The 26,855-nt window shown below is 42.0% G+C and overlaps 2 long non-coding RNA genes across 2 annotated transcripts; both read right to left on the reverse strand.

Annotated features, from left to right (window-relative positions):
* Positions 1–7,248: 7,248 nt before the first annotated feature.
* Positions 7,249–18,855, reverse strand: LOC144327312 (uncharacterized). Its single transcript, XR_013392376.1, has 3 exons — positions 18,400–18,855; positions 12,855–12,947; positions 7,249–10,017 (listed from the first exon to the last, which is right to left on the reverse strand). It is a non-coding gene; the product is annotated as an uncharacterized LOC144327312 (long non-coding RNA).
* Positions 18,856–18,862: 7 nt separating this feature from the next.
* On the reverse strand, positions 18,863–26,419 carry LOC144327313 (uncharacterized). Its single transcript, XR_013392377.1, has 3 exons — positions 25,950–26,419; positions 22,721–22,853; positions 18,863–19,699 (listed from the first exon to the last, which is right to left on the reverse strand). It is a non-coding gene; the product is annotated as an uncharacterized LOC144327313 (long non-coding RNA).
* Between the last annotated feature and the right edge of the window lie 436 nt (positions 26,420–26,855).

Genomic DNA, 26,855 nt, shown 5'->3' on the forward strand with positions numbered 1-26,855 from the left:
CCCCTACCTCCACGTTAAAAAAAAATTTAATCCAGCAAATTATCACCTTACTTCCATCCTTACTGTCTAATTATCAATTAAATTTAACCAAATGTTTATCCAAAATAAAAATTGTTTTTTCTTACATTTTAACTTATCTTCCTACTTCGCTTCATCTATTTTAACGGTGCCAAATTGTTTATAATCAAGCATCCTGCTTAGCATTCATACAGTTTACAATGTTTTTGCAAGTAAATCTTAAATTTTTTCCAATCTTCTTCTACCGTCTCCTCTCCCAGATCTCGGATTCTGCCGGTCATCTCGGCCAGTTGCATGTAGTCCATCAGTTGCATCTGCCATTCTTCCAGTGTGGGTAGATCTTGAGTTTTCCAATGCTTCGCGAGAAGTATCCTTGCTGCTGTTGTTGCATACATAAAGAATGTTCGGTCCTTCTTTACCACCCCTTGGCCTACCATACCCAGAAGAAAGGCCTCTGGTTTCTTAGAGAAGGTATACTTAAATACCTTTTTCAGTTCATTATATATCTTTTCCCAGAAAGCCTTCACTTTAGGGCAGGTCCACCAGAGGTGAAAGAATGTTCCTTCATTTTCTTTACATTTCCAACACTTATTATCAGACAAGTGGTATATTTTTGCAAGTTTGACTGGGGTCATGTACCATCTGTATATCATTTTCATTACATTTTCTTTCAAAGCGTTGCAAGCAGTGAAATTCAACCCAGTAGTCCACAGCCTTTCCCAGTCCTCAAACATGATATTGTACCCAATGTCCTGTGCCCACTTTATCATGGCTGATTTTACCGTTTCATCTTGTGTGTTCCATTTTAACAGCAAGTTATACATTCTTGAAAGTACCTTAGTCTTAGGCTCTAACAATTCCGTTTCCAACTTCGATTTCTCCACCTGGAACCCTAACTTTTTGTCAAGTTTAAAAACTTCCTTAATCTGAGCGTAATGTAACCAATCTCGCACTTTATCTCTCATTTTCTCCATACTCTGCAATTTCCAACTATCTAGCAATGCCACAAATCAATACGATAGGATAGGATAGGATAATCTTTATTGTCATTGTCCCATACAGAACAACAAATTGGAAATCCACATCAGACATTCAGAAACCAACAAGCTTGCTATCCCAGATATCCCAGCCTGGTTAGCCCCCTAAAAACTCTGATACCCCATAATTAAATACAATATACTCCCATAGAGACTACCTTACACTGCGTTTAAAATCAAAATCGCATTTAAATAGAAACTGTTTCTCAGGCAGCTAGTCCAGAGTGAGGGGGGAAATGCATGCTTCCTAATGAAGAGATCTGCCAACCAAGACCTGGTCTAGGCTGCATCTACAAAAGTATAATAATAGTACCACTCTATTCTGCCTTGGTCAGACCACAGCTGGAATACTGTGTCCAATTCTGGGCACCACAATTTAAGATGGATGCTGAAAAGCTGAGATGTGCGCAGAGGAGGGCAACCAAGATGGTCAAGGGCCTGGAAACCAAGCCTTATGAGGAAAAGTTGAAGGAGCTGGGTATGTTTAGCCTGGAAAAGAGGTGACTGGGAGGAGATATGAAAGCCATCTTCAAATGTCTCAAGGGCTGTCACATGGAAGAGGGAGAAAGCTTGTTTTCTCCTGCTCTGGAGGGTAGGACTTAAACCAATGGATTCAAGTTACAAGAAAAGAGATTCCAGCTAAGCACCAGGGGAAACTTTTGGACACTAAGAGCTGTTTTGACAGTGGAACGGTCTCCCTTGGAAGGTATGGACTCTCTTTCATTAGAGGTTTTTAAGCAGAGGTTGGAGGGCCACCTGTCATGGATGCTTTAGCTGAAATTCCTGCATTGCAGAGGGCTGGACTAGAAGACTCTGGGAGTTCCTTTCCAATCTACAATTCTATGAGCTCCCCAACTCAAAATGTTTTAAGCCACCTGCAAACGAACAACCTTCCACCACCTATTCAAATCGAATATCACTGAAAGACAGTTTGTTCACTAATACTGATCTTTCCCTAGAATAGGCAGCCTCAAAAGAGTGCAGTGGTACCTCGGGCTAAGAACTTAATTCGTTCTGGAGGTCCGTTCTTAACCTGAAACTATTCTCAACCTGAGGTACCACTTTAACTATTGGGGACTCCTGCTGCCGCCGTGCCGGCGCACGATTTCTGTTCTCACCCTGAAGCAAAGTTCTTAACCCGAGGTACTATTTCTGGGTTAGCGGAGTCTGTAACCTGAAGCGTCTGTAACCCGAGGTACCACTGTATTGCCTGCCTTTGAGAAAGGATCCATTTGTGCTGTAAAATGAAGTCGTGTCCTAGAAGATGTCAGTCACAAGTTCCTTAGCAGACAAATTAATATGGAAACGGTTTATTTATGGTAGGGTGGATTGAAAATCACTGGCTTACACCATAATCTTCACCTTTTCTTTTCACGTCAGCTCACACCTTCTGCCTGGGGTATAGGTAAAGGCAGGTGTCAACATTTGTTGCTGCTTTGATAAAATCAAGTCCATTAGCGGTTGACAGATGGCCATTCTACTCTGATTAGGTTCTGATGAAAGGTTTTTATTAACAGTTATCTGTTGAGGTGCCAAGAGTTGTAAAGGCAGCTTTCTGGGATGACAGGTGTGGCCAGCATGTTGCTATTGCACAGCAAAGGCTGAGCAGAATGCACAAAGTATATGACAATTATATAATAATATTATAATTATTTATTGAATTTATATACCGCTCTCAGGGCACTTCACATAATAAAATCAAGATATAAAACCACAAAATATCTAATAAAACTAAAAGCAACCCAATAGCCCTTCCACATATACACAGACTTTTTTTTAAAAGGGCATTGGATGTAAATCAGATCAACCAAAGGCCTGGTTAAAAAGGAATGTTTTTGCCTGGTGCCTAAAGGTGTATAATGAAGGCACCAGGCGAACTTCCCTGGGGAGAGCATTCCACAGACGGGGAGTCCCTGCAAAGAAGGCCTGTTCAAATGTGAGAAATGGGGCTCACAGTACTCTCCTGATCTACATCCCTAAACTGGTTTGGACATTCATGACTCAAAGCTCAAGATGAATTCACTTTCCTAGGCATATCATGGGTATCCTGTGAAGAGAGTGCTTGAATATTGTAGCCAGAACAGCACCCTCTGGATGTTATAAGACAATTATCATCTCATTGAAAGAGGTGGGTTTGCTTAGTGTAGAGAAGGGATGTTTAAAAGGGAAACATCAAATACCACATAATACTACTATAGAAGAAACATCAGCATGCTGAAGGGTTTTGTGCCTTGGCTGTCCTTTGAAAGATGGGCCCTGGGAGGCAGGAAGGGGAGGAAGACAATGCAAGATATCACCTTTTCCAGAGGGCATGCTTAATGCTCCCATGGCGAGTTATCAAGTGACTCCTGTGTCACTAGTCTAAAAAGAACACCCTTTTCCAAGGCGTGACATCTTATTAGTTTTCCTTTTCTGGAAGTGTAAGCAGACTCCACACTCACTTCCCTTCCCTGATACAAAACAGTGGGTGGAGTCATACAGAAGCCCAGAAGGGCTGGCTGAAGCATTTAAATCATTCCTGATCTTAATCTTTTAAATGTTCCCTAATGTTACCAGCACAGAATGCAGAGGCTGATGTGAAAGTCTACTTACATCTCCATCCACTTTCTCACTCTCTGAATGATCAAACCAAAGGAGATGGCTATGCCTCTAGAGCCCTAGCAGAGGGAGGTGTCACAATGAAGGGTGTGTCACAAGGACCTCCGCAACCTAGCAACCACCAGCACTCAACTGACACTGCTCTCAACTGACACTACTAAGTTTCCTTATATGGTTTTTAATCCATGTTCAGCCCCATTTTAAAAGGGAATAGGATGTAAATCAGATCAACCAAAGGCCTGGTTAAAAAGGAACCTTTTTGCCTGGTGCCTAAAGGTGTATAATGAAGGCGCCAGGTGAACTTTCCTGGGGAGAGCATTCCACAGATGGGGAGGCACTGCAGAGAAGGCCCGTTCTCGTGTTGCCACCCTACAAACCTCTCGAGGAGGAGGCACATGAAGAAGGGCCTCAGAAGATGATCTGAAGGTCCGAGTAGGTTCATATGGAGAGAGGCAGTCATTGAGGTATTGCGGTCCTGAGCTGTTTAATGCCTTGTAGGTCAAAACCAGCACTTTGAATTGGGCCCGGAAACTAATTGGTAGCCTGTCCAGTTGGACCAGGATCGGTGTAATATGCTCAAACTGTCTTGCTCCAGTGAGCAACCTGACTGCTGAATTCTGCACCGGCTGAAGTTTCCGAAACATCTTCAGAGGCAGCCCTATGTGTAACGCATTGCAGTAATCTAACTTTGAGCTTACCAGAGCATGGACAACAGTAGTTAGGCTATCCCTGTTCAGATAGGGGCATAGCTGATGGAAGGCACTCTGAGCCACTGAGGCCACCCGAACCTTGAGCAACAGCAAAGGGTCCAGGAGTACCCCCAAGCTACAAACCTGCTCCTTCAGGGGCAGTGTAACCCCATCAAAAGCAGGTGACCTCCCACCCATCCAGTCTAGGGAACCATCCACTAACAGTGCCTCAGTCTCATCTGGATTGAGCTTCAGTCTGTTGGCTCTCAACCAGTCCATTACTGAGGTCCAGCACATGATGATGATAATAATAATAATAATAATAATAATAATAATAATAATAATAATAATACCCATCTGGCTGGGTTTCTCTAGCCACCCTGGGCAGCTTTCAGCAGATATTAAAACATAAATAAAAGCTTTCTGATACATTCTCATCACAGGGTTAAAAAAGGGTTTAAAAAAGGGGGATGAGTAGTTGCATTTTTCCCCTTGAGGGAAAGCCAAAGCAGAATATAATACATGAGATCAAACAAAAGTGGGCGGGAACAAGTCATGATTAGAGGAGAGCGAAATACAAGCGGGCATAGCCACATGTTGTGCCCATATTTTGTCAAGACATCAAGGAACTCTGCAAGCAGAGAGGGCTTTGTTTGAAGTGACTCGCTCGCTTACAATTGGGTCACGACTGGCAAGAGAAAGAAGCTTCTCTTGGCCCTAATATATAATTGTCATTACAAATTCAATCTCTGCGGCCAATAAAAAGGGACAAATGGGAAAAGCATGCGAGTACTTACTACTTCTGCATCTTATTGAGCTTTTAATTTAAAAAAGCCTGGAGGACTCCAAGGCCAGTCTCCTGGAATCTATTCTCTTTTTAGAAAGAAAGAAAACAGAGAGAGAGAGAGAGAGACACTAAAAAAGTGTAATGCTCTTTTAAAAAAATGCTGTCTCTTGCTGACTTAGGTCTCACTTTCATATTTTGTCAATCAGCTTAGTTCTCTCCCTGCCTAGTGAGACCACTTTAAGTCTGTCATAATCACTAGCCCAATTAATTACTGGTTTGCCATGAAGAATAAGGGCTTCGCCACCTTTTGACAAACTTGAGGCAGACATTACAGGGAGGAGTTAAAAACATCTCCAGGCAGGCTGACCTACACATCTATCCTCCCCTTCCCGACATTTTCTCATTTTACAATTTGTATCCAAACATGCAAATCACACAAAATAAGACTTGGATTAAGAAAACAGTGTAACATTTTCAAAGTGATCCCCCACCACCTGCAAATCTCTAAAAAAAAACGTTGATGCCTCTTCTCCTTTAAGTCCCTTATTTAGCCCACATTTCTCCAGCAAATATTTTCTTGAACCAGCAGAGTCTCATCTTCCTCTTCCTCTTCAACTCTTCTTAATTCATTGCCAGTCTACGATTTTTCCCTAGCTTGTTTGACTAATACAGATTTTAAGCTCTCTGCATAGGAAATAAATAATTTGTTGATGCTAAATAAATCATAAGCTACAGTTCCACTACCATTAGGAAATGTTTGTGACCTCTCCTTCATCAGAGCATGAAAAACTATCATCTATCTATCTGAATTCACAGGTTTTTTAGACAACTTTCTGAATTGCATGTGTAATTTATTATCTTTTATTTAGCCAGATAGGCAACACAGAGATAGTTGCTCCCCCTGACTTTTCTTGCCCATTTATCCTGGTTTTAAAGTTGGTAGTTCAAACAACTACAAGTCAATATCAATGAAACGATTCTGTTCAGCCTTAGCATGGTGTGTATGTGTATTCCTTTTTTCTTTCTTTTTTTGGTCAAATGAAATTATAACCACTTTTAAAATCCACCTTCCTTAATCTGCATTCTGGAAGGAACGATAACATATATAGAAGAGTCAAAACATTTTCAAGCCAAACACACACCAGTTCCTCATGTTTCAGTGTGATTATTCACAAGTAGATGGTTTCATTGCGGGGGCTTGGAATAGATGACCCATTAGATCCCTCCCGGCTCTACAAATTTGTGATTCTATAAATTTGTCCATTTCAGTTTTTTCTTGTTTTTTCATTTTTTCCAATCATAATTTCAGTTCTCCACTTTTCCTTATCACTTTGTGATTTGGTCCTAATAAAATTCACTAGCATTTCAGAGCAAAATTTTCCTGTTGTATACATTCTGTATGCAATTTTTGCCTAATAAAACAATGTCCTGAATTTTCGTGTGTTACCTTCACTAATATATGGATTCTTGTGCTCACTCTGTATGCATTTATGTACACATTACTTGACTGGAGAACTGCAAAGCAAAACCTGGACGAAAGTGTGTTGTTTCAAAAGCTGCAGGTTAAGTAGCTTCACCTTTAAATGCAAACGGAATTGAATTTCTCCTTACTCACAAATCGGTGTTTTTCAGCTCACTGAATGGCACCTAGCCACATTTACTCAAGGTCTTCTATGCATATCAATGGAAATTACAAAGTTGCTAAAGTTTAGTTTTGCAGACTTGCTGCCTGCAGAAAGACCTAGTATATGGCCTGTAATTATAAGAGATGGAGACTGTGAAATCCCAGGTCATTTGTAAACTGATCATTCCCCACCGGCACCTCCTTGTGCTTTTAAGTGTTTTGAGCCTGGTAAATTGAAACCTGAAGAAACACAGAACTATGATCTCTAGGACCTCTACAGCAAACCTGGACTTTGGCTGATTTGTGCTAGGAAGTAACTGCTTACTTACCCCATAATTAACACCACAAAGCTGATTCTCTGAAGATAAAGTGTGGGAGGTCAGACGTGGGCTCGAGAAGAAAAGCATTTCACTCAAACAGCCCCATTTGAGACTCCAAAAGCTCAAATCAGATATTTAGTCAATGCCGCCCCTCAAACATAAAATATCTGCCTCGTTTTGTATTCTTAAATATGTTATTTAATGCTTTTCATGCACGCACACAGCTCTAGCTCACATCACACTTAGCGAACAAGTTCAAAGAGAGAATCAGAGCTGGGGCCTGAGATCAAGTAAATTTATGTCTTGGCTAAAGCATGCACAACCTCTCCCTGCCCTAAAGCACAGGGAGATTTACAGCAAAATCCTGGGCATATCTACTCAGAAGTAAATTGTATAGCTCCGTCAGTAGAGCATGAGACTCTTAAACCCAGGGTCATAGGTCTCAACCCTACGTTGGGCGACAGAGTCCTGCATTGTAGGGGATTGGACTAGATGATGATTCGTTGATTCTATGAAAACCCAATGACTTCAGTGGGACCTGCTTCCAGATCACTGAGCATAAGATTGCATCCTGAAAGTTGCCTTGAAAGGACTATGTCCAGTGAAGAACTGGCCACAGTTATATCAATAAAGGTAAAGGGACCCCTGACCATTAGGTCCAGTCGTGGCCGACTCTGGGGTTGCAGCGCTCATCTCGCTTTATTGGCCAAGGGAGCCGGCGTACAGCTTCCGGGTCATGTGGCCAGCATGACTAAGCCGCTTCTGGCGAACCAGCTTCTGGCTGTTTACCTTCCCACCGGAGTAGTACCTATTTATCTACTTGCACTTTGACGTGCTTTCGAACTGTTATGTGGGCAGGAGCTGGGACCAAGCAACGGGAGTTCACCCCATCGCAGGGATTCGAACCGCCAACCTTCTGATCGGCAAGCCCTAGTCTCTATGGTTTAACCCACAGCACCACCCGCGTCCCTATTTATATCAATAGAAATACATACATTTGTCCTTTTGAAAACTAGTGGTGTCCATGAGAGCACTTAAAAAAAACAACCACTCCTCTCCGAGAACTTGGGACTCCAAATCTGATGAAAATTTAGTAAGAATTTAAGTTTTCTCTCTCAATAAAAGGTGACCCTCTATAATCTAGATGTTGGGTTCCAACTCCCTTCAGCCCTAAGCCAACATGGCCAGTGGTCAGGGATGAGGGAAGCTGAAATCCAAAAACATCTGGAAGACCAAAGGTTCACCAACCCTGATGTGAAGCAAGATTTGCAATACTATACTGAATGCCCATTTTTAGTTGAGTTGGTGTAGAAATGCGACACAAGTATTTGTTACAGTCTTGAGTCACTTCCTGGTATTTAAGTGCAAAAAAAAAAAAGGTACCTTAAAGAGGTGAGTAGGGAAAAGTTCGGAACTGCAACAGAAGGATGCTTAACATACCTTAAGTATCTTGCCAAAACCATTTCTGGATTATTCTCAAAAACCATATATCATCATTCTTTTTGAGGGCTATTCAACCAGATGGAACTTGCTTCAGATCAAAGCCGCTGACTTCAATTATATGTCAATGAGATGACCGATTGCTATATTAACTTTACAGTGTGGTTGCCATTTCCATATGGTCATAGCTAAGTTACACTTCTAATGTTTGAAACAAAGAATAACGGAATGTAGGGATACATGGTCACTTTGCAGGCCAGAACCACGACTTCCTGGGGCTGGCTGCAGTGGCAATGTAAACTATCACATTATCTGCCTGTTTATATGTGTGATGTAGTTAACAGCCTGGAGTTGCTTTGCCACAAAAGTCACAGAGTGGCTTTGGACAAGTCACTCGTGCTCAGACCTGTCTTGACTTACAGAGTTGTTATGAGAATAAATTCTTGGGGGAAAAGTGAGATACAAATACAATCAGTACGGATTAAATGCTTCCTGTTTACAATGTCACCTTATGTCAGGGAGCCGGCAGGGAAAACAGGTCATTCACAGAACAGAGAAAGACAGTGACACACCATCTGACTTACAGTTAGTTTCTTTTTTAAGGAAGCAGATCAGAGGACCTATGGAGACTTCTAAGGGTTGCTCCTGTCTTGATGAAGCAGTTGCCTGGACTGACTTGTAACTTCTCCCCTTCATTCTCTAACCCTCTGTGTCAGGCCCCTCCCTCTGTCTATGAAGAGCCCCAAGGGACCCTCTCTGTTTCTGCCTGGCTCTCTGCTCAGTGACATGCAGTAGATGCCCTATTTTGGGAGTTGGGGGTGGGCTTTCACGCTGTCAGCAGAGAAGCTGTCCGGGTGGCTCTGTGGTGGAGCTGTCAAGTCTGATTCCTGTGGGCTGAGGCACTTACCTGTTTCCTCCTCTTCAAGCTCCCAGCCTCCAGCACTACCCAGCCCTCCCCCTAATCTGGGTTGTGACCAGTTTCCCACCACCAGGATCCAGGATCCAAACCCCTTCACTCTGTGCTTTCCCTGGGGGGCTCTTGGTCAGGAGACTGTTAGTTTATGTTTGCCACTGTGCAGTGCTTTGGAGTCACAAGGCTCTGTTTACATTCCAGATTGTTGGAAGTCTCACGCAAGACAGGAGACGGATGTGATGTTACTGATTTCCTGTTCCTTTGTTTTTTTTCAGTTGCTCTCTGCTCTCACAGAGAGAGGATGTGTATTTCTTTTCTGTCTGCGTAGTAAGAAATAAAACATAATGATGTAGCCATAAATCTCATCACTTCCGCGTGCTGCCTCTGCTGAATGGGAATGTGCCTGAGCCTCAGCAAAGGCTCAGGTTATTAATCACATCGGAGGGCGATTCCGGAAGATGAGCTTTATCAGCTCGGTCGAACGGAGATTCCGATAGTGACTTCTACCACTCCTTTTCATCCAGCCAGTATCTGATACCCTAGATGAGAACCATTTGGTGTTGCCAACACTGCAAAGTCTATTCCACCAGGCTGTGAATGCATAAAGACAGGATGATTGTTGTATTGGAGGAAATATGAATTAAAATTGTGATTTATATGGATTGATAAAGGAAGATCCACTCTATTTGGTTAACTGGGGAACTAGATAAAAGTCTGAGCAGGAACTGAACGTGCACAGTAGGTGGAAATAGGAATGGATAGAAAAATATTAGAAATTAAGAAAAAGTACAGTGGTACCTCGGGTTACATACGCTTTAGGTTACATACGCTTCAGGTTACAGACTCCGCCAACCCAGAAATAGTACCTTGGGTTAAAAACTTTGCTTCAGGATGAGAACAGAAATCGTGTGGTGGCAGCGGGAGGCCCCATTAGCTAAAGTGGTGCTTCAGGCTAAGAACAGTTTCAGGTTAAGAACAGACCTCCGGAACGAATTAAGTACTTAACCTAAGGTACCTCTGTATTTTACTGTGAGCAGGAAAGGAGCAAGGGAAAAGAAGCATCTTGTAAGGGGGCAGAGGGTCAACTTTTAAATTTGTGTTAAATTTGAATAAATTTGTTGTTGATTTGTTTTTAAGAATTGAAAATTAATTAAAACTAATTGGCGAAAAATATACATTTCCCCCGCAAAAGATGTCTGATGTCTGATTTCTTATTTTAACTTTTTTGAGTGGTTTTATGTACAGCTGCTGTGAACCGCTTTGATATTTTCTTGATGTACAGATATTTTTATAAATAATTTTTAAAAGGTTACGTAAGGATCAGATCTGTTTGGTTTGTGGAGCGAAGTGCCCGTTTCCTGGCTCAAGCAGCATTCTGAAGCTAAAAGAAATCTATCCCCATTAAAAGACCAACTGCAGAAAGAGAGTCAGAGGGGAGGGTGTGTGGTTAAAAAAAAGCCTTTATAAATGTTTGAAGTGTTAATACCAAGAATGGCGAGACCTTACTAGTTCAGCCTGTTGGGATATTAAAAGAGTAAAGAGAGGAAATTAAAAAATGGAAAACTTAATCTGAGTATTGCCATGCAGGCTGTTTGTACAGTCAAAACCAATTTGGACAAAGCTCTGGCACCCTACCATGCCTTCAGCCATAAATCCTGTACTGGGAGGATAAACAATTAAGGGTTTTGCACCCCAAGCTGCATGATTCCATGGCAGAATCCGGGACAGAGGAGGGGAATGGATTTGAAGGGGGTTTTTCAATGGTGGTTTTGCACCTGCATCTCCAGATTTTGCCTGAAATAAGCTGTACAAAAGCAGCTACACCCTTGTGCAAATTAACTGAAACAAAGTATGTTTTCTATCTTACTCGTAATCCTTTACTCAAAACAAACATGAAAAGTCAGTTGATCATTATGGTGTGGGAAGCCTGCAGTCAATAGAAGGAATGATGCGCTCGCCACAATATACTGAGGTTCTACGAAAGAGAGTTATTCCAGAACTGGAAAAGAGGTGTCCTGACAGTACTGGGATATTGCAGCAGGACCTAGCTCCCTGTCATACATCAAAAGTGGTGAAGAAATTCATGACAGAGCAGCAAATACAGGTACTTGATTGGCCAGGGAATTCCCCGGACGTAAATCCCATTGAGAATTTGTAGGCTTTATGCAAAAGTCGCCTCCGTGCTGTAGACTGTACGACTATGGAGAAGCTCATTCAGGCACTGATTCAAGTGGAGTACAGGGATCTGAAAATCAACAGTGACGGTTCAAAACTAGTACCATCTGCTGAGCGTAGGGGGCATATGCCATGATTTATTGACCCATATATGGTCTTTGTGGCTTTAAAGAAACTCTGTGCATCAAGAGTGTCAGCTAAGTGCGGGATCTCTTGAGCTTTTTTATCCACCAGGTGTTTTTTAGTTCTCTGGTTCTTCTTTGAACCTCAACCTTAGCATTGGCATAGGTTATTTTCTTAGTGGCCCAGCTTCTATCTCTTTGCCAGATCTGAAAGGCCTTCCTTTTCTTGTCAATCATGCATTCAATCTCACTGTCATTCTCATCAAACCAGTCCTGGTGTTTCTTGGTTTGGTATCCAATAGTTTGTTCACAGGCTGCAATAATGGATGTTTTTAGCTTGGTCCAGTGTTCCTCGATGTTATCAGGGAATTCTGAAAGCAGATGGTCCTTAAGAGTCATTTGGAAGCAATCCCACTTAATGGGATCTTGAAGGACTTGAGTGTTCATTTTGCGCCTTGGTTTCCTTCCTTGAATAGCCATTGTGGAGCGTATTAGTCGGTGATCTGTCCAGCAGTTGTCGGCACTCATCATAGCTCTGGTAAGGAGCACATCACGGCAATCTTTAGCACGGACATTAACATAGTCTAAGAGGTGCCAGTGGTTTGACCAAGGATGCCTCCATGAAGTTTAAAATTTATTTTTCTGTCAAAAGAGTGTGTTGGTAATAACAAGGTTGTGTGCTGCACATATTGTCAAAAATAAGATTCCATTTTGGTTGCTGTTACCAACTCCTTCTTTTCCAATAGTCCCAGGTCACAGATCGAAATCTCGCCCAACTCTTGCATTAGAATTACCCAGGAGGATAATTTTATCTTCCTTAGGTGTCTCTGTTAGGACAGTATCCAGCTGAGAGTAAAATACATGTACATGTACATGTATATGTGAGTATTGTAATAAACTACATGGTTTGTTTCAATTAATTTGCACAAGGGTGTATGCCTTTGCTTTCTTCTCTTGTTTTGGTAATGCAAAGGACGTGTTTGCTTTCTTAAGGTGACCTGTACTAAAAAGAATAAACGGAAAGCAAATGCCCAACATATTCCTGCATGCGGTATGTTCTGAATGTCGGACAAAGATGTTACAATCAGATTTACACAGACAATAAAATGCAGAGAATGAAAGAAGAGATACCTTAATGAATCTTCTTGTCAACACTTCATTGAGGACTGACCGTCAACTGGGCTTCCAGCTCTCAAGGTGAACATTGATGACTAAATCATGGCTCTAGAGATAGAAAACAAATTCTATTCAGTTCACATTGAAAGTTGAACCAACCAGCTTTGCACTTTCTGAATCAATCTATGAACTGAAGTTTGTACTTCCTCGAATATTGTAATGCAGTTCCCCAGACAAGTAATATATACAAAAACACATAAGCTAGCACAAAGTGTGCACAGATACACACATATTAGTGAAAATACACATTTATAAATGCTTTATATGAAAGGAAATTGCTTTCCAAAAAAAGGTGTCTATTAGCAGAAATTAACGCTGGTGAATTTTGACAAGGGCCTTTAAGAAAACAAACTGGTATAGAAATGTGGAGGTCAGAACTTAAGATTGGGGGAAAACGAGAAACTGAAGGAAAGCAAAATGGTTGGTTTCATCCATCAGTAATGGGCTCAAAAAGAAAACTGTATCAAGAAGCTCATAGGTGACTTGCAAGAAAACGTGATGGAACTCAGATCCTCTTTTCCTTCTCATCGTCCACTGATTTCTTGTGGTGCCACAAGCAATAACTTTTCTGCTGCTTCCCTCCTGGAAGCAGCAAAAAACAAACCAACCAGAAGTATACAATATGATTTGATGCATACTATCTCCGCAGATAACAGTTCCCTGTATTTCACCAAGACGACAGTCTTTGAGATGGGGGGTGGAGATATTGCAATGCAATCAGTGGATCAGAACTGTGGTTTTTTTGTTTTTTACTTGTAGGAGTTTTACCCCACTCTTTAGCTGGAAAGACTGCCAGAGCAGCTTACAAAGACCACTGATAGGGCAGTTCCTGCTCTTAGGTTTACAACAGGGAACTGTCCATGCCTCTTCCTGTATTGCTGCAATTTCCTGTTGCATGCTGAGAGAGGGGCTCAGCAAGAATGAGATCGGTGAGCAAACCGTCAGTGTCTTCACTTTCCAGTCAGTTCCCAATTCTGAAATACTGTACAGCCCTAGCATCCTCTCTGCCTCTTCCCTACACCCTTAGCATGGTGGCGGTCCTGTGGGGACCCCACTGCATGTGGGGAATCAGCATGACAAGAGCAAGGAGACTGTGGCTCCTACTCTGCTTCAGATCTTGTGGAGGGTGTTGTGGTAGGAGTGTAGGGTGAGGTGGGGTTGTGTTTGGGAGCAATTTGGATGAAGAGTGTGTGGACTAGAGAAAGCTGTAGCCAAAGGAGAGTGTTCTGCAGTGATTTAAGGGGCATGGCAAGTCACATTAGACCCCTGGATCAGATGTTCTCCATCTCTGATATAATGAATGGCCAGAGGTTCCCAATTAACCCAACATGTTAGGTTAAAGCTGAGCATACATTTATCTGCACCAGGAGCAATAGGAACACATTATAGTCTGATGCCATGCATGTATTTACTCAAGAAGTAAATCCCATCCCATGGATTTGAACAGGAATTCCAGTTAAGGGTGAAACTGGGAGCAAATCCCACTGAACTCAGCTTGTGAGTAGACACCATCATCATCATCAACATCATCATATATTATTTATACCCCACCCATCTGGTTTCCCCAGCCACTCTGGGCGGCTCCCAACAGAATATTAAAAACACAATAAAACATCAAACATTAAAAACTTCCCTAAACAGGGCTGCCTTCAGATGTCTTCTAAAAGTCAGATAGTTGTTTATTTCCTTGACATCTGATGGGAGGGCGTTCCACAGGGCGGGCACCACTACCGAGAAGGCCCTCTGCCTGATTCCCTGTAACTTCACTTTTTGCAGTAAGGGAGCTGCCAGAAGGCCCTCAGAGCTGGACCTCAGTGTCAGAGCTGGACATGCACAGGATTGCTCAGTAAATGTATCATATCATCAGAGGAATATGATCTGTTTCTTCTTCCAGCATCATAGAGCTCTTGCTGATAAATTAACACCGACTGATGGCTTGTTGAATTTCAAGTGTCATACACATATCACAAGCTCCAAAACTATTGCTGAGCCAATAGCAGACACTTCTGGTTATCAGAAAGCTCCCTGTTTTAGTAACTATGTTAACTTGAACTGGAGTTGACCTCGTCTAAAAAATAAGCCTGACATTACTTGGGTGTAATCTTGCAGGTGGCATTGGAACAACAGTACAGTGAGTGCTTTGAGTATGTGAAGGTTCGTTTTGCTTAACAACCTCTCATTATGCATACACAATGCTCCTTAAAATAGACATAAAACCAGCAAAAGAATATATTTAGACAGCCAGGAAACATTTTCCAAAAGTAGGAAATAATAATAATAATAATAATAATAATAATAATAATAATAATAATATCAGTCATATCAACCACAGAGGAAAAGGCACATGGTGTGAGTCTTTTTAAAAACAGACAGGCTCCAAGGAAAGATGAAAAGTAAATCTGTTTTTGGAAATGCACCGAGTTAGATAACCTGTCAGATCAAATCAGCCTTTAAACTCCACATTTCTGTGATTACGAGAGAATACAGAGGGCAGCATCTTTTTAAGGACAGCTAAAATAAGAGTGCAGATTGGATCTGTTACTCGATTTGAACCTTTCTGTTAACAAAACTCTCCACTGTCAAAAAGCTGTCAAGGGAGTTCCTGTATTCAAACAGACAGCAATTTAAACATATCAGTAACCAGGGAACTTAGAAATATTAAAACAAGGAATATGTTCTAAGTCTATTTAGCTACTTGGGGGTGGTAAGTGTCTGCTCTTATTAAAATCTTACCACTGTTTCTCCAAACTGTCAAAATTGGAAATCTGTTGACTGATGCCGCCAAGATAACTACGGCCAACAAAATGCCTGGTGCTGGAGGTGATAGGTTTGTTACAGTTGACACCCTTGGTGGCCTTTTTGGTGCTTTAAAGAAAATGTTCTAAATTAGAATATCCTTGACATCAAGCCCACATTGCCATGTGAAACGATTTGGAATGTGTGCAAAGCACCTCTCCAGCACTGCTGTTCTGATCTTTGGATGGTTTACATGCACATTTTAGGCTGTTGCAAATCGTTACAAATGGTTGCTGAGGGCATGAGGCCCATGGTTTCTATTTAAATGGCTGCGTGTGTGGTGTTTTAAAAGTAATGTGCAACAGAAGCGTAGCTTTAAAAAAAAATGGGGGAATTGGAGTTGGAAGAAACTGCAAGCTGTGAGCGACATCCAGAAATGAATGTCTGTGCATGCTTAGTAGTTATTCTATTATATAATAAACATTTCCATGATGTGGTTGAAGAGCAAGGGGTTAAAAAGTCCTTCAGTGCAACCCTAAGCATTAGGTTCAGTGGGGTTTATTCTTAGGAAAGCATGCATAGGATCGCAGCGTTAGCCATGCTCTTCCATCAGCCTTTGTGGAATTTGAAATAACAGACCTAGGTGGAATCCAGACACACACACACACACACACACACACACACACAACGCTGTGAAAATGCCTTTTTTTAAAAAACATTTTGAAAAATATATGGAATTTGCCATAAGCTCATCATCGCCATCTGGTGACACATTTGTATCATGCATTTAAAACACACTTAAAATATTATGTTTGCAGCTGTAGAGCTGAGTCCCTAGCCTGTCTAGTAGCGAGGAAGCTGACTTCTAAACTTTTTCTGGTGTTTCTAAACCTTTTCAGTTGTTTTCCCCAACACTACAGAGCAGATCTGGGGAGGTGGGAGGCATGAAGGGAGTCCCATTATGACTCCAGCCATCAGGTCCAAATAGAGTTGTAGTCCAACAACATCTGAATAGCACCAGGTTGGCTACTTCTGCTGTAGAATCACCCACAGGACTTGCCAGCTCTTGCTTCATAAGGAAAACCAGCTCCCGAGTATGTATTATACCTGGATATTAGGGCAGCCAGATGCAAAAGAGGAAACGGTTCCTGCACCTTTAATAGTCATGCAAAGGAAGGAATTTCAGCAAGTGGAATTGTCATGCAACCTGAAATACTTTATTCTATGCACTTATTAAAGGAGCAGTAGCCCTGTGCTATTTTCCACCTAGTTATCCTACTGGATTAGGGACACGGGTGGCGCTGTGGGTTAAACCACAGAGCCTAGGACTTGCCGATCAGAAGGTCGGTGGTTCGAATCCCCGCAACGGGGTGAACTCCCGTTGCTCGGTCCCTGCTCCTGCCAACCTAGCAGTTCGAAAGCACGTCAAAGTGCAAGTAAATGAATAGGTACCGCTCCAGCGAGAAAGTAAATGGCGTTTCCGTGCTCTGCTCTGGTTCACCAGAAGCGGCTTAGTCATGCTGGCCACATGACCCGGAAGCTGTACGCCGGCTCCCTCGGCTGATAAAGCGAGATGAGCACCGCAACCCCAAAGTCGGTCACGACTGGATCTAATGGTCAGGGGTCCCTTTACCTTTTATCCTACTGGATATTGGAGTGCATACATTTCTCCAATGAAAATAGGGATGTCCTGTTCTGTTGTTGTTGTTGTTATCATTTATACCCGGTTCATCTGACTGGGTTGCCCCAGCCACTCTGGGCAACTTCCAACATATATAAAAACCTAATCAAACAGTAAACTTTTTTTAAAAAAAAAAAAAAAAAAAAACATCCCCTATGCAGGGCTGCCTTCAGACGGCTCCGGGGTCAAATAACTCCATACTCTCCAACATTTCTCTGATGAAAAATAGGGATGTCCTAAGGAAAATCAGGACATTCTGGGATCAAATCAAGACAGCTTCTGTATATCTGGGACTGTCCCTGGAAAATAGGGACATTTGGAGGCTTTGAGAAAGGTCTGGGGAGAAGGACTGCAGCCTTATTTCAGCTTCAGGAGTGGCTAGATTTACTCAGATTCCTTCCAGCCGAAGAAGTCGTGCTTGTCTTTTGAATTTCAAGTGGACACTCTTAAGTGAAGTCCAGTTGTTGTTGCCCAAGCTGATTTTCATCAGATTTATGCAAGGCCCCTGGGGATTTTATTGGCAAAGCACCATTAACTGCTGCACATTTTGTTTAAGTAGGCAACTCTTTGTTACCTCAGTGTCCCAGGATACTAGACACACAAAGGCAAGGGGACCCCGGAGGGCCATTAAGCTGATTCCATTTACCTCACGGCTGTCTTTCGGCACATTTGTTCCATCAGGAAGTGCTTCTGCCTCGGAGCTCTGGTCCAGCTTTGTTTGTTTGTGTTTACAGTACACAGGGCGGCACATAAACAAAGGGAAGTCGGGCTCACTTTCTGTCTCTGCAAAACCTTAGTTAAACATCAGGGAACAGAAGTGTGGTCCGTCCTTTTATTTATTTGTGGTTCTTTTAAGTGATGTCCAGAGACCTACATTTCATGGTTGTTTGAAAGTTTATATAACAGTGGGAAGCTGTTAAACAGCAGTTTACCTTCACTTTTTCTTTAACGTGTAAAAGGTTTAGGGTTAGCACTCGTTTTGCCGTATTATTTCAGGCACTGCTTAACGCTTCACAGTTTAGTTGTTCCCCACCCCCATCTTTTGGATATTGTGTTTCATATAAGTAAGTACAGAGAACTAACATTTAGTCAAGTCGAATGGTGTTCTTAGCCATTCCGCTTCAAAGCTCTGGTGAAAATAAAATGCAGAAAAGAAAGAGTCAAATTTTCAGGCTGCTTTTGGAAACACACTTACTGCAGAGTAAATCCCACTGAAGTCAGTGGGACTTTCATCCAAGTAAACATCTTTGGGATTGGGCTGTTAAGCCTTCTCATACAATTCCTAAAAGAATACACATTTCTACCCCTACATTTGCAAAAGTATTCTGCCATCATTTTAATATGTTACGCCTCACATGAATAATTCATGTTTGCTTTGTTTTAGAAAATGTTTTCAATTATAGACCAAAACAAGTTTAGAATATTTGCTATTTAATTGCTCCCACACAAAAAGGTTGAACCAGATCTTTAAAAAGTGTTGCATTTTCCAAAACACCTCCAGGTACTCTCCAATGACAGTAGGCTTTGAATATTGTTTCCCCCCCTCTCCTATCTGTATCTAAAAATGGGAGCATTAAATATTCTAAATGACTAGTTGGCCCAATAAAATGTTTAATTTCACCTCTCCTTTGGTTTCTGAACTGCAATCTCACATTTTATAAGATTTCCTTTTAGGCTTTCTGTATTATTTTGACAGTAACATTTTTTTCCTCTCTGTAACATTCTGTGTATTCTTCTCAGAACAGAAAGTTATCTCTAAGAATAAAATGTTAAAAGTCAAGTATTTATTCCATCCAGGCGTTTGAAGTTCCAGCTCATCAGGTCATTTTTAAGGCTTTGCCAAGGAGATTTTGCTCAGCATTTCTTATAGGCTTCTAGCTAATAAAAAACATATTAATGATGATTAAGCAGTGGTCAAAAATGTAATATCTTCTTTCAGTACGTAAACTAGTCCCCCAATCCTACCCACAGATTATGAAACATGTTTTGTCCTTGTCCATCCAGCATGAAACAAATACTAGGAAGGGCTTTTCCCCCCAAGTGGGATATCAGAAACAGTAAGTAAAATAAAATCCAGCAATTTTGTTGCATAAGAAATAAGGGATATTATACTAAGACTTCAAAGTGATAGTTTTCTTTGCATTCTATACTTACGTATACACATTTATCATTCCACTTAGTTGGACTTCTTTCCGAGTTAAATTGACTTCAGTGTTAAGTGTGTATATGGAAGGGATGCATAGCAGGCATAGGTGTACAGGGTTGTGTTGTAATACATAGATTAACCATAGATAGGGAGACAAAACAGCAAACAAACTCTGGTGGTTCATGTTCTCTCATGACTTGATACATCACTTCACAGGCACCAGACGTGGAGAACTCTCTGAAAAGGAGATTTATTTCAAGTTTTAGAACTTATCTACAAATGGGTTAGTATGGGATATAACTGTAATAATGCCAAGCACACATCCTTTAATCTGTCTAAAAATTGACCTGGACATTAGTGAAAGCTGTTACTCTTCATAGCACAATGTTTTACTTGAGACAGCTTTTGAAAACAGGGTTGCGATACCCTGAAGTGACACTTACCTTTGTACTAAAGCCATGGTTTGGCTCAGCATGACATGTGAACCAAGTTATACTATGAACTGAAATCCTGTTTTCCAGACCATGAGTGAGTCATGCAAAATTAATTTGACATTTCCAATCTGATTATTTCCTACGGAGTATATATGAAGTGTGAATCTCGAAGTTAAACGTTCACAGAATTGCTCTGTTAAGGAGGGAAGAAGTCCGCTATCTTTGCTACCTATCATTTATTTCGAGAAATGTCTTCTCAGTTGAAAATAAAAACTCTGACAATTCAATTTACCATTTCCGTCCATGTTTGACTATTAAATTATTACATATATTGAAATATTGCAATGGCTTGGAGCTCCCCCTTTAGTTCATTTCCATTTTTTTGTGGGGGGGGATATTGTATTTAACAATATCTTAAAATTCTGAAGTCAACCAAAGTGCATTGAATATATACATGCAGCGAATTTCCCTAAATGTTATATGTTATTTTCCTCATCATAGCACTAAATATACCAGGCGTGTGACAGCTAAAACACGTTTGCAAACTAAAAGAAGATTACCATGTTGTGAAATTCCAGGCCGAGCTTCTACAAGATTTAGCAGTTCTCTAAACTGCAGAAATCAAATCAGATGCCAGTCACAACTGATTAAAAAAATGGCACTTGTTGATCATTTGTATCATACAATCTTAATCTTAACCAACAGTTTTGCCCATTTACAAATTTCTATAACTACCTTTTTCTTCTTTAAAGAACTGGAGGACTGGTGTGTGTTTTTTTCCAGTTGTTGAATTGGTTATTGGTTGTTCCTAAGAAAATCCCACATACATTTTATTTGGGAATATTGGAATGTATTCTCTGGATCACAAAACCTTAATTAATGTATTCCCTTAATGCAGTGAACCCTAAAGCATTTGCCAAGGCACCATTTAAATAAAAGTCCAGCCTCTCTTGCTCAGGCAAAGCTTGTCTGGAAGTTTCTCAAACCTAGCTCCTTTCCCCCCATTTTGCTATCCTACTTCCCTGCTTCCTAGCCCAAGTCTTTTAGCCAGACAGCAGGTGTGCGTGTGCATGTTGTTTTAAAGTGTGCCTTGGATGTGAGACAGTTGGTAAGCACTACCTTAATGTTTTGCCTATTGACGAACAGAACGATCCTATGCTGGTTTGTTGGAAAACAAGTTCCAGTAAGTTCAATGGGTCTTACTCTAGGACAGGGGTCCTCAAGCTAAGCTCTGTGGGCCAAAACAACGTCTTCTTTCCGTCGACTGATAATCTTCTGGGCTGAGGGTAACAGGACCTGAAGTCTATAGTGCAGGATGCCAAAAGCCTAGGAAGTCACCCCAGGGGTCCCAGAGTGTTGGACGGTCATCTCCAAGCCATGCCAAGGCACAAGCACTTTGGGTATATAATAATATTATAATAATAATTTATTATTTATACCCTGCCCATCTGCCTGAGTTTCCCCAGCCACTCTGGGCGGCTTCCAATCGAGTGTTAAAAACAATACAGCATTAAATATTAAAAACTTCCCTAAACAGATGTCTTTTAAAGATAAGATAGCTGCTTATTTCCTTCACATCTGAAGGGAGGGTGTTCCACAGGGCGGGCGCCACTACCAAGAAGGCCCTCTGTCTGGTTTCCTGTAACCTCACTTCTCACAATGAGGGAACTGCCAGAAGGCCCTCAGAGCTGGATCTCAGCTGAACGATGGGGGTGGAGACACTCCTTCAGGTATACAGGACTGAGGCCATTTAGGGCTTTAAAGGTCAGCACCAACACTTTGAATTGTGCTCAGAAACTTACTGGGAGCCAATGCAGATCTCTCAGGACCGGTGTTATGTGGTCCCGGCAGCCACTCCCAGTCACCAGTCTAGCTGCCGCATTCTGGATTAATTGCAGTTTCCGGGTCACCTTCAAAGGTAGCCCCACGTAGAGCGCATTGCAGTAGTCCAAGCGGGAGATAACTAGAGCATGCACCACTCTGGCAAGACAGTCCACAGGCAGGGTCTTAAGGGGGAGCCGGAGTTAGTGGTTTGGCGCAGAGGGCGGCTGTTCAAAGCAGGGGAGTCAAACCTCCCCCTGGGCTCTCCTTCTGGGGGTCCTTTGGGTGCTTCCCAGCACGGCTCGCAGGCCCCACCAACAGTCTGGCCCCCAACAGTGTCTGAGGGACAGTGAACTGGCCCCCTGTTTTAAAAGTTTGAGGGCACCTGCTCTAGGAAGTATGCTTAGGATTGAAGCCTTAGCTCTTATGTTAAAATATTTAACTGTCTGCTTCCGTAAATATGAAGTAGCACATCAGGGAAGTTCAGGGAAGTTTTTAATGGTTGATGTTGTATTGTGTTTTTAATATTTTGTTGGGAGCCATCTAGAGTGGCTGGGACATCCCAGTCAGATGGGCGGCATGTTGTTGTTGTTGTTGTTGTTGTTGTTGTTGTTGTTGTTGTTGTTGTTGTCGTCGTCGTCGTCGTCGTCATCATATTGGAGTGTGGTGGTTGTTTAATATTGTGAGTGATCTCAGGGGGCAGAGATCAGTTAATATTACAAATAACCAAAGACAGAAATAATGACAGGAATATCGCTTTTTCTATTAAAAAAAATAATTAACAAGTTGGTTAGAAGAAAAGTGCAACAGAAACATGCATTTCAGCAACATCTTTACATTTCTGTCACTGGTATATGGATAGCTTGCAGCTGAGCTCTCATATGTTTAGCATTTCTGCCTGCGTGCCTTTAAAACTTCTGGAGACAGACTGCTGAAACACAGAACATTAATTCTGCTTGACCATTTTTTATTTTGTAGCTCAGGGATCTAGATTTCAACTCACCAATGCTGCAGAATTTGGTAGCTAAACAAGGTGGTTGGGGGTTTTTTGAGAGGGGGGGGTGTCGCTCACCAATTCTTCTCCCAAGTGTGCTCTTGTTTACTTCACGTGTGGTCAAATGGCGCCTCCTACCTGCCTTTCAAAACAAAGTTTGAAATTATCCAGAATTTCTCTTGCAATCACTAAGAAAGATTCCTGACATCCAAGCTACCTTTACTACCGTTTGTTTTTGCTTCATGAGTCCTCAGTTTCTTCCTTTCCCCTCCCCCTTAAGCATTATATTCATAGGTTGGACACAACATCCCCTAATACAAAAGAAAGGGGGAAAGCCAACCATTTTACAACACAAGATCAGAACACAAAGTGTCTGAAGCAGTCCTCTTAATTCACTCGCCAAAAGTTATTTCCTTCTTTTGTTGTATGAGATACCCATCTCTACCCATAGTTAGGATTTGATGCTCATCGCCTCCTACATTCTGAACAAAGGAGAGATGGACAGAGCTTCTCTCTGCAAGCAAACATGGTGGTGGATAATGTAGTTGCCTCCCCGCACCCCCATTGATGATATAGTTGGTGTTAGTCAGCGATGCCTGCACTATTTTGTGGTTCTGTTGTTTTTCACCTGCTCTTTTCAATGCAGTGGCCAATATATATATATATATATATATATATATATAACATTTTGGTACTGCTAACTTTAGGCGCTGTGGTCTAAACCACTGAGCCTAGGGCTTGCCGATCGGAAGGTCTGCAGTTTGAATCCCCATGACGGGGTGAACGCCCGTTGTTCAGTCCCTGCTCCTGCCCACCTAGCAGTTCAAAAGCATGTCACATGCAAGTAGATAAATAGGTACCACTCTGGGAGGAAGGTAAGAGGCATTTCCTTGTGCTGCTCTGGTTCGCCAGAAGCAGCTTAGTCATGCTGGCCACATGACCCGGAAAAACTGTCTGCGGACAAATGTCAATTCCCTTGGCCTATAGAGTGAGATGAGCGCGCAACCCCAGAGTCGTCCGCGACTGGACCTAACGGTCAGGGGTACCTTTAGCTTTACCTTTAACTCATAAAAATTAGAGTGGTTCACAGCAATATGTGTGCACAATACAACATAAAGCACCATTTTTAAAAAGTAGAAAATAATAATTAAAATGATTCGCTAATCAAAGTTTTAAACATCTGCATAGGTACTGATTACCTCGAAAAGGTGCAGAACACTGTAAACAATTAAAAACATTGGCAGGATTTTAACAACACTTGTGATGTAACAAGAACTATGGTATAAATTGAATATTAAAGATAAATAGAGAACTTTATAGGATGCAGGTGGGAAAAGATTAATAATGGAACAAATGGAAGGGTGGAGGGAAGTCTAAAGATTCAGAAAATCCTATATTTTAATGATTATGTTTGATGTTTGAATGTAAATGTTAAATGTAAATACGAATAAAAGATTTTTACAAAAATAGAGAGAGAGAATATCTCAAAAAGGTACTCAAGAGCCACTTGAAAGTCAGAATTGAGGGTGCCTCCAAATCTCTGCCAGAAGAGTGTTCCACACTATGGAGCTGGTGACACTAAATGTCTGACTTCTAATTGAGGCCAGTTGGGACTCTGCAACATAGGGAACAACTGTAACACTATGTGCATTCCCAAAAGTTAGTTTGCATTATGCCACATTCCCATGGCAGCCATCCATGGCAGCCATTTTGTTATGGCATGCCCCCCCATGGCAGCCATTTTGTGACTGGAACCCATGCACTTCCTCAAAATTCCAAATGTGCCCACTGGTCCACAAAAGGCTGGCGACCCCTGACCTAGCCAATCAGAAGACCTCTAGCCATCCTGGATGAATTCTTAGCCAGAAACGAAAGTAAATTATTTTAGCCAGAAACAAAAGTAAGACGATGGCTTCTGGGTATATCCAGGAAAGAAGGAAATCCATTACTTTTCCCAATTTAAGAGTACAATCTTATGCACTGTTAAGTACTGTTCAGATATGTGGAGCTATGGGTTTCAAATACATAAAGCGACCTATGCAGGCAGTGCAGGGTTTCACCTCAAGCAGTGAGATGCGATGCGCACCCCCTGGACCTATAAGAGCATATGGGACTATCCCTGCCCCCCATTGATGCTTGGTATGGGCAACTGTTATGTACTGAAGTTCTCACCCTGGGCCAGTAGGGGGATACTATAGATAGTTCAGGTCCACATATGCAAATAAGGGATTGAAAGTGACGTACAGTGATTGGATAGTTACAGAAAATGGTTACTGTTGCGTTCTAGTGGAGCTCTATATAAGCAGGCTGGCTGAACCCTTCAGTTCAGTTCTGTTCTGGCCTGTGAATAAACAAGAGCTGTTTGAAGAATCGCTGTGTCGTGTGATATGTTCACCCACAATTTAACAGCAACAGCTACTCTTCTCCCATTTTAATTCCTTGGGCACCTTTATAAAAACAGAAAGTGCATCTCATTTTCCTCCTGTATCTCATTTTTAGTGTTCTTTCTTTGGCTGCACCACACCCATGCTACTTATTACCCACCAAAACACACACCCTGCCTGCAATTCCCAGTTAAAAAGGACCTTGGAACTTATCAGCCTGTAACATGTACCCATTTACCTACGAGTAAGCACCACTGAACACAATGCGACTTACATCTAAGAGGAGAGATTTAGGTTTGCTCTTTTAATTTGGAAGCAGATTTAAGGGCCCTTTTTAGAACCCAAAGGGAAGGCATACATTCTCTCTCCTCTGTTTTCTGGTTTAATTTTTGAATCTTCTGATTTCTTTGTGTCCATTGTCCCCTTAAAAAAACCCCAAAACCTCTTTATCTTAGGTAGGGCTCTGTCTCTTTTAGCTATCCTACAGCATATGATAAAAGTTGTTATTAACAATAATCACCTTGGTATTTTCTTTTTATATTGGAAACCGGATAAATAACTTAACCGGTGCTTTTATCTTTAAGGTGTTGAGGTAATATTTTATAGTCTGGCTGGAGCTTTAGGTCCCTTTTCTACACACACACACACACACACACACACACTTTGGTCATGATGGAAGTGAAAGAGAACAGAATCGACGCCCATCTCTGTTTCGTTCTCAGCTGCACCAGCCACATGTTCCCTTTTACTCATTTCTGGTCCAGCTCTCATGTCACCTGTTGGAAGAAAACAATCAGCCTGCCTTTGTAATGACAGGTCACGTCTTTGAAGCCATTTGAATTGCAGCTTCTTACCTTAGGCCTGTGCCAGAAGCCCCCATTCAGACCAGTCGGCAGGCATCAGTAGCTGGCTTTCCTATACTCCAAAGCTTCAAATTAAATTGCTGTTGAGGCTCCGTGACATAAATTAAGAACAGAAAAACCAGTTTCATGCTCCCAGCTCTGAAGGAATCAGCAAACGGTTTCTGGTTTTTGGCAGCCTGCTGTTTGCAACTTAGGGGAGGGAGAGAGGGAAGGGAGGGGGGGAAGTGGTAGCAAAGCGAACCACACATCCACCTTGTGTTTTATAACCCCCGTACAGACTAAGACATCTTGTAGGCACATGCCTGAATATTATTATTGGTGGCTCAGCTCCCACAACTATGGCACAGCCCTCTAGCGCCAGCTGCCCCAAGGGGCTTCTTGAAAAGTAGCAAGAGATGTCAGCTAATGGAATTTTGACTGCAGCTAATAATACCTGGATTTTGAGTTTGGCTGCAGACCTGCCAAGGTGCCAGTGAAGTCAGCTCTGGCAAACATGATGGCCCTGCAATTACCGTCTTTTTGAGGGGCTCGGAAAGCAGTGCGCATTTTCATCTCTGCTCCCGTGGCGTTATCTACAAAGCAGAACAGCTGTTGACTGGCGTGACAGAGTTTTGCAACGTGTCCATCTGCGGAGACAAAATTTTCTTGTCTTGTTCCAAGCAGGCACTGGGACGCATCCAGAGAACCTATAACTGACATGCCCCATTAGTCAAAGAACATCCCACTAAAATTAGCAACAGCTTTTCATCCCCCAAGGCCTTGTGGCTTGGTCCATATGTACAACACACACACACACACACACACACACACTCCCCCCTCCCTCTCTCTCTTCTTGGCATCCAACCTCCTTTTTCCGGTACTTTGGTTCAGGCCATCATGAGCCCAGCAGCAGGTGGC

The sequence above is a fragment of the Podarcis muralis genome, chromosome 3, assembly GCF_964188315.1.
Source record: "Podarcis muralis chromosome 3, rPodMur119.hap1.1, whole genome shotgun sequence".
NCBI lineage: Eukaryota > Metazoa > Chordata > Lepidosauria > Squamata > Lacertidae > Podarcis > Podarcis muralis.